The 11,805-nt window shown below is 45.9% G+C and overlaps 3 non-coding genes across 3 annotated transcripts; all 3 read left to right on the top strand.

The window, feature by feature from the left end:
* Positions 1 to 2,580: 2,580 nt before the first annotated feature.
* On the top strand, positions 2,581 to 2,663 carry trnal-aag (transfer RNA leucine (anticodon AAG)). Its single transcript has one exon. It is a non-coding gene; the product is annotated as a tRNA-Leu (tRNA).
* A 7,220-nt stretch (positions 2,664 to 9,883) lies between these two features.
* trnap-ugg (transfer RNA proline (anticodon UGG)) lies at positions 9,884 to 9,973 on the top strand. The gene is given in 2 exon segments: positions 9,884 to 9,919; positions 9,938 to 9,973. It is a non-coding gene; the product is annotated as a tRNA-Pro (tRNA).
* A 507-nt stretch (positions 9,974 to 10,480) lies between these two features.
* On the top strand, positions 10,481 to 10,562 carry trnas-gcu (transfer RNA serine (anticodon GCU)). Its single transcript has one exon. It is a non-coding gene; the product is annotated as a tRNA-Ser (tRNA).
* The last annotated feature ends 1,243 nt before the right edge of the window (positions 10,563 to 11,805 follow it).

Below are 11,805 nucleotides of genomic sequence, written 5' to 3'. Positions count from 1 at the left end.
ATTAACAATCTACTTCTGCTCTCCTTACAGAGTGTAATCTCTTCTGTCTTTTTACCTTTTGCAGTGACCTATGATTCAGTCAGCTGCTCCCTTGGTTTTTACGATGAGGAAGTTGTGAGTTCAAAACTCATTCCCGAATCCTGACCACAAATTCAGGCTCACGCTCTAGTGAATTCTTTGCTGTTCCTGGTGCCAGCTTTTAGACGATATGTTGAACTGAGCTGCCATCTGCTTTCTCACGTAAAATATACCATGGCACAATTTCGGAGATGGGCGGGGGAGTTATTCCATGATGTCGGAGCCAGAATTTGTCCCTCAATTAATATCACTTCAAAACAGATCATATTGCCTTCATCACATTGCTGTTCTTGGAAGCTGACTGTGTGCAAATCCTTTGAAAAATTGTTCAAAAATATGATGACTGAATTCCTGTTAGGAAAAGTCAAGCTATTATTGAAAATTCTGCTGTGTGAACTTCATTGGGCAGCAGAGAAATCAGGTGAGGAATTCGAGTAAATCGACACCAGAGAACATGTCACCGTCAAGACTGGATCAACTCTTGCGAAGATCAATGAGTAAAAGCTGAGAGTTCCGCGCATCATCAGATCATTAACCAGAGGCACTCACAGAGTGTTTTGTACAATGTGTCTCTAACGCAAACCTGAAGGAACGAAGCCTTACCAGTTTATGGTGATATTGGGAATGGAGCTCCGTATATTTAATAAGTGAGCAAGAATGAATAAACTCCAAATAATGATTATCTGTGTCTTTGACGTGATGCTTTTCCCGTTATACTGATAATCTTGTCCTTCTCGATGATACATGTATCAGGGAGGACGCTGCTGTCCAAATACGCATAGGAGTTAATGCAGGGTGTCCTGTAGATCGGACATACTGCAGCTAATATGTATAATCTCCGCAACAATGTTTCCGCCTAAGAGATTTGTTTTGTTATTTTTTTCGATTCAGATCATCTTGGGGTGATTGAGAACAAGGAAAGGCCATTCGGACCATGGCCTGAAACGGGCTGAGAGAAAGAGGAAATACTGGGCTGGTATATTTTTGTAGCATTTACTACTTCTGTCCGAGTGTGAATAAAAACGATTTGAGAGGTTGGTTGCAGATTGAAGTGTTTACTGGAAGTAAGAAGTTGATACAAATTCACTGTACAGACAAAGCCAGGTATGTTTTTCGGTCACAGACCGCTGGTTATTTTGGTGTGAATAAGAACAAAAAGAGCAGAAGATGGTTTGGATTCATCGGCCTCTGTGCTGTGGGCTTCGCTGCACCGCCCTGCGACGGAGCCGTAATTCCTTCCTGCCGCTGAATACTTTACGGTAGCCAAACAAATATTCACTTCTTACTAATTTTTAATCAAGAGCACACGTGTTGGGAAGCTCACCCTGGCTGCGCAATTGTACTTCACACCACTCCGAATGCAACAGACAGAGAAAAAACACAGAAAAGCAGTAGAGACGATCAGGACACACACAGTGACAGACAGGAAAAGGTGCGCAAACCAGCAAGATCCCGCCCCCACCCCACAAACTCAACCCCCCGCCCCCTCACAGCTGGATGAGGGGAAACAAGCCCAAGAGGGACATGGGGACCACCCGCTTTCTCGGCCACTCACTTTAGCCATCACCATCCCAGCGGGACCAACGGGGAGGCGCGACTCCCTGTGGGATAGAAGTGGCAGAAATTCCCACAGCTCCAGTAACTAGACCTCCTAGTGGATCTGGAAGGGACACCAACTTCCGTCCATCTTAAGTGAGTCACAGTTCCCTGTATGTGAATGTGGATCAACACCTTATATTCCCTCACAGACTCTGTGATCCCCGGGCCTTTGCGAATTACGAATAAAACCTGAGACCTGAGCAGGCGGGAGTAGGGATGGGGGTGGGGGGCCGGAGTAGGGATGAGGATGATGGGCGGGAGTGAGGATGGGGTGGGGGGCGGGAGTGGGGATGGGAGTGAGGGGCAGGAGTGGGGATGGGGGTGAGGGGTGGGAGTGAGGGTGAGGGTGAGGGGCGGGAGCGTGGATGGGGCTGGGGGCGGGAGTGAGGGTCGGGATGGGGTGAGTTGCGCGGGGGTTGAAAGCCATGGCGCAGAGTGATGAGTGTGAAAACAGCCGACTTTAAAGGTCACAGGAAAGCGGTGCCTGGAGCTGCCCCGAGAGACAAGCTTTGGGTTGTCAGTAAAAAGATCTCCTGTAATGAAGGCACAAAATCAGAAACAGGAAATGCTGGAAATATTCAGCAGGTCCGAAAGCAGCTGTGGAGAGATATTCCTGTCGCCAGGATGTAACTCTCCATTCGGACAATTCACGTCGCTCAGATCTCACACTCTCATCACATTCGTGTGAGGAATGGGTCGGGCGGGAATTGGGTCTTTGTTGATTTGAGCAAACAGAGCAATGCAGCAATGAGAAGCTCCTCAGCCCCCGGCGGATTGGGGAAGGATGGGACTCAGATACAGGAACCTGATAGGTGCTGAAAAAAGGAATATCACATCAAGTTTTTGAAAGCAGTGGCGATGAATGTGAAATTCAAAACCATTTATGCAGAACAGAGCGGCATAGTCAGGATGGCCGAGCGGTCTAAGGCGCTGCGTTAAGGTCGCAGTCTCCTCTGGAGGCGTGGGTTCGAATCCCACTCCTGACATTATATTTTCCTTCAGCACCTGCCAAACCCGAGATCTCCACCACCTGGAAGGAAAAAGGCAGCAGATGCATGAGAACAGCAGCAAGCTCCCCTCCGAGCTACACACCATCCTGACTTGGAACTGTATCGCCCTCTCAAATCCTGGAACTCCCTTCCTAACAGCGCTGTGGACCTACTTACACCATGTGGGCTGCAGCATTTCAAGAAGGCAGCTCACTGCCAGCTTCTCAAGGGGAGTTTCGGTCGGCCGAGCCAGACTCGACGCAACCGGATCCCCTGAAAACAGCTCATAAAGTAAACTGGATACAAAAGCAACATACTGCGAATGCTGAAAATCAGAAATAGTAACAATCAGAAAGTGCTGGAAAAACACAACAATTATACAGCATCTGTGGAGAGAAATATAGAACTAGCATTTCAGGCTGGTGAGATCATCATTTCCTTCTCTCTCAGTGTGAAATCCTTGACTCAGTTAATATCCCCTCCCCTTTTAATGACACCTTCCTATCCAAGGCTTCAAATACACCTTCCAAGTGAAACAGTGATGCACTTGTTCTTCTTTCAGTTTAATGTACAGTATTTGCTGCCGCAATATGTTCTCAACTGCTTCAGGTGGGTGAGCGCTTTGAGGAATCTCCGTTCAATCCGCAAGCCTGACTCTGAGCTTCCTGTCACTTGTCATTTCAATTCCCCACCTTTCTCCCACTCTGACCTTTCTGTCCTTGGTCTGCTGCAGTGTTCCAGTGAAGAATAACATAAGTTCGAGGAAGAACACCTCACCCTGCATATTTCTGGCCTCAACGTCGAGTTCAATATTTTTAAATTATAAACTCAGCCTCCCTCTTGTTTCATGTGTTTCTTTCAGGTTTATCATTTTATTTTTTGTTTCTTATTTAATTCCTTCACTTTGCAATTGGGCGGCTGATCTTTAGCCATTCCCACCTCATTTGGAGCCACATTTTGTTTTTTGCCTATTCCAGTCCTTTGGCTTTGGCGCCGTGAAACCTTTTGTAATTTAATCTCTCCGGGCCCCCAAACCATTACAAACCTGCGCTTTTGTTCAACCTCTTCCCAAAGCCCGGACTGGTCCCTTGCTCCAAGCCTATTACATTCCTATATTCCCTCAGTTCAGATGAAGGGCCACCAACCTGAAACATTAATTCCTTTTCTCTCCACAGTTGCTGCTGAGTATTATCAGCATTTTCCGTTTTTATATTATAAGCCTTTTCATTGACTGATAACACATCCCTTTTAAGCAAAGCGTCAATTATCTGGAATTGGTAACAAGCCACTTTTAAACAGACAGAGTCATATTTACACAGTTTCGAATCCCTGACAAAATACAGAATTATACCGATTCCATTCTGTGCCCAGGGGATCAATTCCCATGCCGGCTTCTCACACCCTTCCTGCTCTACAGAATGTAGGACTGATTTCTAATCCATAAATCATAGAATGATAAAGGACAGAAGGAGCTCATTCCGCCTGCGTTGGTTCTTTGGTTGAGCGATATAATTACTCCTAGATCCGGGATCTGTTCCCATTGTCCAGTATTCCCTTCCTTCAAGTTTTTTTTCTCTCCAACTATCTTTTGAAAGGTAATAATTAATCTGCTTCCATCAGCCTCCCAGGTAGCTTCCATTTCACAATGAGCTCACTGTGTAAAATACATTCTACTCATCCCGCTCCTGGTTCTTTTCCCAATCAGCTTCAAACTGTGTCCTCTGGTTAGCGACCCTCCTGTCAGTGGAAACTGTTTCTCCTTATTTACTCTAGTAAACTGGTCATCATTTTGAACACCTCATAGGAGATGTTTTTTCGATGCAAAGCAAGTGGAGAGAATAAAGGTGAATCTTTAAGAAGATTGAAGCTGTATGTGAATTTCTCCAAATTCGAGCCATTCCAGCAGCAGTGCTGTGATTTAACAAAACTCCCCAAAGCGCTTCAAAGGAGCTTGATCAAGCAACATTCGACATCGAGTCAGATATTTGGCCAGATGAACAAAACCTTAGTAAAACTGATAAATTTTAAGAGGGTATTAAGGGGGAGAGTGAAGTGGGGATGTTTCTAGAAGGAATTGCAGCGCTAAAGGCTCAGACAGCTGAAAACGTGGCCGCCAATGATGAAACAATGCAAAGTGTAAATGAGCAAGAGGACAGAAATGGATTCAGAGAGAGTAATGTCTGGGAATGGAACGGGAACTCCAGTCCGGCCAGTGAGAAATCCCCCCTGAACCACGAATGTTCACACAGCCGCTCATTCCATGTATCCAGTTGGAAACCTGTCTGAAGGAACATGCAGTCTGACAGAGCACCTGTGATAATCCCCCACTGTCTGATCTAAAGCTGCAACAGGAGCTGTTCATTACAGCTGTGATAACCGTGTTGGTCTTGGTATTCAGTGGTGCAGGTTCACATCATCCTTGTTTCGAGCTGTCTGTCAGGAACAGTCTGGAAAGATGACTGAGCAGTAATGGGAAGCAGTTTCCGCGGTGGCTGTATATGTCCAATTTTAAACCATTCTGAGGGCTGAGCAGACTGACTCTGGTCAGCATCTTTCAAAGGTTTTTGTTTTGTCCTGAGACGGTGATGAGATTTCGCCTGTTCAGTGGTTCAGATGGGAAAGTGGGGAGTGACCTGTATAGAAGGAAGTTCGGGACGGCAGTTTCCCTTTTCTGAGAATATTGATAAACCTCTTGCTGACTTTCTTCAATGCTTATCTAAAGCATTCCAACCCACAACGTTTAAATGTATCTGTTTATACCAACTGCAAGTCCAACGCGTTATCGGTTGCGCCACAGATCTACACCAATGATACTTGTTTCCAATCCCAATATGGGAATTTCTGACATTGACGAACAGACGGTTCAAAATTTCATCAATTTGAACAGTGACTTCATTTCAAAAGTGCTCACCGCCTGTAAAATGTTTTTGGACGTCCTGTGGTTGCGTGAAGAACTATAGAAAGTCAGTAGAACTTCAAAACGACGTGGGCAGGTTGGTGGAATGGGCGGTTAAGCGGCAGAGAGAACCACAGAACCCTGAAAAAGTGACGGCGCAGAAAGAGGTGATTCAGCCCATCATGTCTGTACTGGATAGAAAAATGAAGAAGAAGAAACTAGCCGTTTATTCTGAACCCACTTCACAGCACCTGACCCGGAAGCTTGCAGGTTACAGGGCTCCTGGTGCAGATCTAAGTACATTTTAAATGAGTTGAACCGGTTCAGGCAGTGAAATCCAAATGCTCGCCATCCACTGCGTGAAAAAGCTTTTCCTCGTCTCCCCTTTAATCCTTCTAACAATGACCTCAAATCTACGCTCCCTGACAATTGACCCCTCAGCTAGGGGAAACAAGTATTTGTTGTCCACCCTATCCATGCCCCTCATCATTTTGTACATCTCAATTAGGTCACCCCTCAGCCTCCTCTGTTCTAAGGAAAACTACAATAGCCTATCCAATCCTTCCTCGTATCTGCAATTTTCAAGCTTTGGCAGTATTCTTGTAAATCCTCTCTGTGCTATCTACAGTGAAATTATCTCCTTCCTGTAAGGTGGCGACTAGAACTGTGCACAAAATTCCAGCTGTGGACTAACCAGCGCTTTTGCAGTTGATTTCCTTTTCCAGGGAAATGTGAAAAGATTAATTGTGGTCGAAGAAAGCAAAGAGGCAACATAAAATAAAGCGTGTGCACCCAAAGGGCGTGCAAGAGCAGGGGGAAATTGTGGGCATGTTCATAAATGATTGAAGGTGACAGGAAAACTTTTATTCATTCACAGGATGTGCGCTTCACTGGCTGGGCCAGCATTTATTGCCCATCCCTAGTTTCCTTTGAGAAGGTGGTGGTCAGCTGCTTTCTTGAGCCGCTGCAGTCCATGTGGTGTAGGTACACCCACAGTGCTGCTGGGAAGGGAATGCCAGGATTTTGACCGAGCGACAGTGAAGGAAAGGTGATATATTCCGTAGCCAAGATGGCGTGTGACTTGGAGGGCAACTCTCAGGTGGCGATGTTCCCATGTAGCTGCTTCCCTTGACCTTCTCGACCGTAGTGGTCGTGGATTTGTAAAGTGTTGTTTAAAGTGATAAAAACAAAAAACTACTGCGGATGCTTGAAATCCAAAACAAAAACAGAATTACCTGGAAAAACTCAGCAGGTCTGGCAGCATCGGCGGAGAAGAAAAGAGTTGATGTTTCGAGTCCTCATGACTCTTCAGCAGAACCCTTCAGTTTAAAGAGGCTTGGTGTATGCATCTTGTAGATGCTACGCACTCCTCGACTGTGCGTCAGTGGTGGAGGGAGTGGATGTGTTGCAATTCAAGCTTTCTCCTGGATGATGCCAAGCTTCCTGAGTGTTGTGGGTGCTGCACTCCACCAGGCAATTGGCGACCATTCCATCACACTCCTGACTTGTGCCTTATAGATTCTGGACAAGCTTTGTAGAGTCAGGAGGTGAGTTACTCATCGCACAATCCCTCGTCTCTGACCTGCCCTTTTAACGACAGTGTTTATAAGGCTAGCCCAGTTCAGTTTTTGTTCATCAGTAACCCTCAGAATGTTGAGAATGGGCGATTCAGTGGTGGTAACGCTAAACGTCAAGGGCCAGTGATTAGATTCTTTCTTGTTGTAGATGGCTATTGCCTGGCACTTATGTGGCGCGATTGTTACTTGTCATTTTTCATCCCAAGTTTGGATATTGTCCAGGTCTTGCTGCATTTGGATATGGACTGCATCAGTATCTGAGGAGTCACGAATGGTGCTGAACTTTGTGAAATTATAAGCGAACATCCCCACCTCTGACCTTTTCATGGAATAAAGGTCGTTGATGAAGCAGCGGAAGATGGTTGGACCGAGCACATTACCCTGAGGAACTCCTGCAGTGATATCCTCGAGCTGAGATGACTGAACGCCTTAGGCATGACTCCAAACTAATGGAGTTTTCCACCTGATTCCCATTGACTCCAGTTTTCCTAGCGCTCCTTGATGCCACACTCAGACAAATCCGACCTTGATGTTAAGGGCAGTTACTCTCCCCTCTCCTCAGGAGTTCAGCTCTTTTGCCTATGTTTGAACCAAGGCTGTAACGATGTAAGGAGCTGAGTGGCCCTGGCGGAACCCAAACTGTGAGTCAGTGAGCGGGTTATTGTTAACCAAGTACCGCTTGATAACACTATTGATGACACCTTCCATTACGTTACTCATGATCGAGAGTAGACTGATTGGGAAGTAATTGGCCGGGTTGGATTTGGCCTGCTTTCTGTGTACAGGAAATACCTGGGCAATTTTGCACATAACTAGGTAGATACCAGTGTTGTATCTGCACTGGAAAATCTTGGCTAGGGCCGTGACAAGTTCTGGGGCACAAGTCTTCAGTACTATTTTCAGAATATTGTCAGGGCCCATAGCCTTTGCACTAACCAGTGCCTTCAGCTGTTTCTTGATATCACGTGGAGTGAATCGAATTAGCTGAAGACTGGCATCTGTGATGCTGGGGACCTCTGGAGGAGGCTGAGATGGATCATCCACTCGGCACTTCTTGTAGCAAATGCTTATCATTTGTGCTGATGTGCTGAGGTCCTCCATTATTGTGGATGGGGATATTTGTGGCGTCTCTTCCTCCAGTGAATTCTTTAATTGTCCACCACCATTCCCAACTGGATGTGGCAGGGCTGCAGAGTTAATGTCTGCCCGTTGGTTGTGCGATCGCTTAGCTTTGTCTATCATTTGATGCAGATGCTGTTTGGCACGCAAGTAGTCCTGTGTCATAGCTTCACCAGGCTGACAACTCATTATTAGGTAATTCTGGTGCAGCTCCTGGAATGCCCTCTTCACTCTTCATTGAACCAGGGTTGATTACCTGGCTTCATGGTAATGATATAGTGGGGGATATGCCAGCCCATGAGGTTACAGATTGTGTTTGAGTAGAATTCTGCTGATGCTGATGGCTCCCAGTGCTTCATGGATGCCCTGTTTTGAGTTGATAGATCTGTTCGAAACCTATCCCATTTAGCATGGTGGTAGTGCCACACAACACGATGGAGACTATCCTCAATGTGAAGGCGGGACTTTGTCTCTGCAACTTCTGTGCGATAGTCACTTCTACCAATACTGTTGTGGACAGATGCATCTGCGGGAGCCAGATTGGTGAGGATGAGCTCAACTATGATTTGCCCTCTTATTGGTTCACTCAGCACCTGCCACAGACCCAGTCTAGCAGCGATGTCATTTAGGACTCGTCCAGCTGGGTCAGTAGTGGTGCTACCGAGTCACTTTTGGTGATGCACGTTGAATCCCTCCACCCGGAGGCCATTCTGTGCCCTTGGCACCCTCAGTTCTTCCTCCAAGTGGTGTTCAACATGGAGGAGCACTGGTTCATCAGCTGAGGGAGGGCGGTACGTGTTAATCAGCTGGTTTCCTTGCCCATTTTGACCTGATGCCATGAAACTTCATCAGGTCCGGAGGCGATGTTGAGGACTCCCAGGGCTACTGCCTCCCGTCTGTATACCACTGTGCCGCCACCTCTGCTGGGCCTGTCCTGCCGGTGGGATAGGGCATATCCAGGAATAGTGATGGTGGAGTCTGGGACATTATCTGTGAGGATGACTGTGTCAGGCTGTTGCTTGCCAAGTCTGTGAAGCAGCTCTCCCAATTTCGGCACTAACACCCTGATGCTACTAACGAGGACTTTGCAGGGTGGATAGGGCTGAGATTGACGGTGCCGATATCAATGCCGCGTGGTCCGTCCGGTTTCATTCCCTTTTTTGTGACATTGTCGTGGTTTGTTACAACTGAGAGGCTTGGTAGGCCATTTCAGAGGGCATTTCAGAGTCAACCACATTGCTGTGTGTTCGACAGTGCGATCAAGTGGCGCTAACTCACCAATCACCTGCTCACTGAAGCTCAGTTTGGTTTCCGCCAGGGCCACTCAGCTCCCGACCTCATTGCAGCCTTGGTCCAAATATGGACAAAAGAGCTGAACTCAAGGCGTGTGAGTTGCCAGTGACTACAGTTGGCCATACAGAAGCATTTGGCAGAGTGTGGCATTGAGAAACCCAACAAAACTGAAGTCAAATTATACAAGGAGGGAAACTCTCCACTGGTTGGAGTCGGCCCCGGGATTTCTAATACATTCCAAAAGATTTCCAGCATCCACAGTATTTCGCATTTTGTTAATTTCCTGTGGGTGGCAATGAAAGGATATGTTGAATGCGTTCATGGTGGCAGCTGGCTCGTTGGTCTAGGGGTATGATTCTCGCTTTGGGATTTGTGGTGAATTAATATGCGAGAGATCCCGGGTTCAATTCCCGGACGAGCCCAGCCAGCATTTTAATACATTAATTCGTGTGCTCGAGCCGGTGCCAGTTGGGGAAATCAGGACCAGGTTTGAACATCCGGGAAATCATTGCGGAGAATAAATCACAACACAGAAAACCAACGCAAAGTTTCTCCTAATGCATCGAATACGGCAACTCTCTCCTTGTGGGTTCAGTCGGAGGCTGATTACAGTCAGTTACAGTCTTGAGTGAAAAACCACATTTCAGTTGTGTTCCGGTACTTGCAGTGAGTCGGAAGGAGTTTCTTTATTCTTCCAGATGAATGTATGTTTCCGTCTTTCCGCGGTGGCTTTTTACACTGTCTAGAAACATGTTGAAGTGTTGAAGTGATTCACATTAGTCGATTTACAACAGTTCCTACCTGATGTGATGGAAATGTATTTTATTGACAAACGACATGAGACACCTGGATGGTTATTCAGGACCTGAAACAAGCAGTTCATGAATGCAAAAAAGTACGGATGGAGGTTTAATAAGGAGACCGCATGTGACGAGGTGGTCGAGAGGTTAAGGCGATGGATTGCTAATCCATTGTGCTTTACTCGCGTGGGTTCAAATCCCACCTTCGTTGTCACTTTTACTAACGGGTTCTTCGTGACCGCGGTGCTTTTTTCGGAAGACATGTCTGAAATCACTGATGTAATCGTTCCGAGGCCTGTTTTACGTCGGGATAATGTCGTTCATCACTCCATGATTATCTGAATTTAAGGCTGATCATCCACTGTGCTTCTCACTCGTGAGTTTAAATCCTGTTTTTGTATGGGACGGCGTTATGCAGAAAGGAAATCTGAAATTACCATCAGACCCAAGTTATGGCGTTTCCTGTAATACCGTGAATATCAATGTTTCAAGGCCGATATGATTGAAAATTTTACGATGATTAAATAGCATTCTAGCTTCGTTTTTTAGTCTAGCGGGCAGTGTGCAAACCATTTAGCTTGTACTGGGGTGTTGACAAGAAGCATTGGGAATCGAAATTCCTGCAACAATCTCTCTCCGTGCCGTGAGAAAATGTCGGTCTCTTTCAACTGTGGGTGTTTATCTCTCATTGCCTGTGACATTTCTTCAATTAACAATCTACTTCAGCCTCTCCTTGGAGTGAAATGTCTTCTGTCGTCTTTCCTTTGATGTGAATTACTATTCAGTCAGTTGTTCTCTTGCTTTTTACAATCAGGAAGTTGTGAGTTCAAAACTCACTCCAGAATCCTGAGCACAAATTCAGGCTGACGCTCTAGTGCAGTAATCAGTGAATGTTTCACTGTAAGTGGTGCCAGCTTTTAGATGATATGGTAAATTGAGGTGCCCTCTGCCTTCTCAGGTACAGAATACCAAGCACCATTTCGGAGAGGGGCGGGGGGGTTATCCCATGGTGTCGGAGCCCACATTCATCCCTCAATTAAAAGCACTTTATAACAGATTATATTTTCTTTATCACATTGCTGCTCCTGGAAGCATTTTTTTAACAAATTGTTCAAAAACATGGTGATTGAAATCCTGTGAGGAAAAAATCAAATTATTATTGAAAACTCTGCTGAGTGAGCTTCATTGGACAGCAGAGAAATCAGGTGAGGAATTCGAGTAAATCGACACCAGAGGAAAAGTCAACGTCAAAACTGGATCATCTCTTGTGAAGATCAATGAGTAAAAGCTGAGATCTCCGCACATCATCAGTTCATTGACCAGAGACACTCACAGTTGTACTTTGTACAATGTGTCTCTAATGCAAACCTGAAGGAATGAAAGCTTCCAAGTTCAAGGTGATATTGGGGATGGAATTCCATATTTTAAATAAGTGATAAAGAATGAACAATTAT

This window comes from Cetorhinus maximus, chromosome 31, assembly GCF_964194155.1.
Source record: "Cetorhinus maximus chromosome 31, sCetMax3.hap1.1, whole genome shotgun sequence".
NCBI lineage: Eukaryota > Metazoa > Chordata > Chondrichthyes > Lamniformes > Cetorhinidae > Cetorhinus > Cetorhinus maximus.
This window is presented reverse-complemented; position numbering and strand designations above follow the sequence as displayed.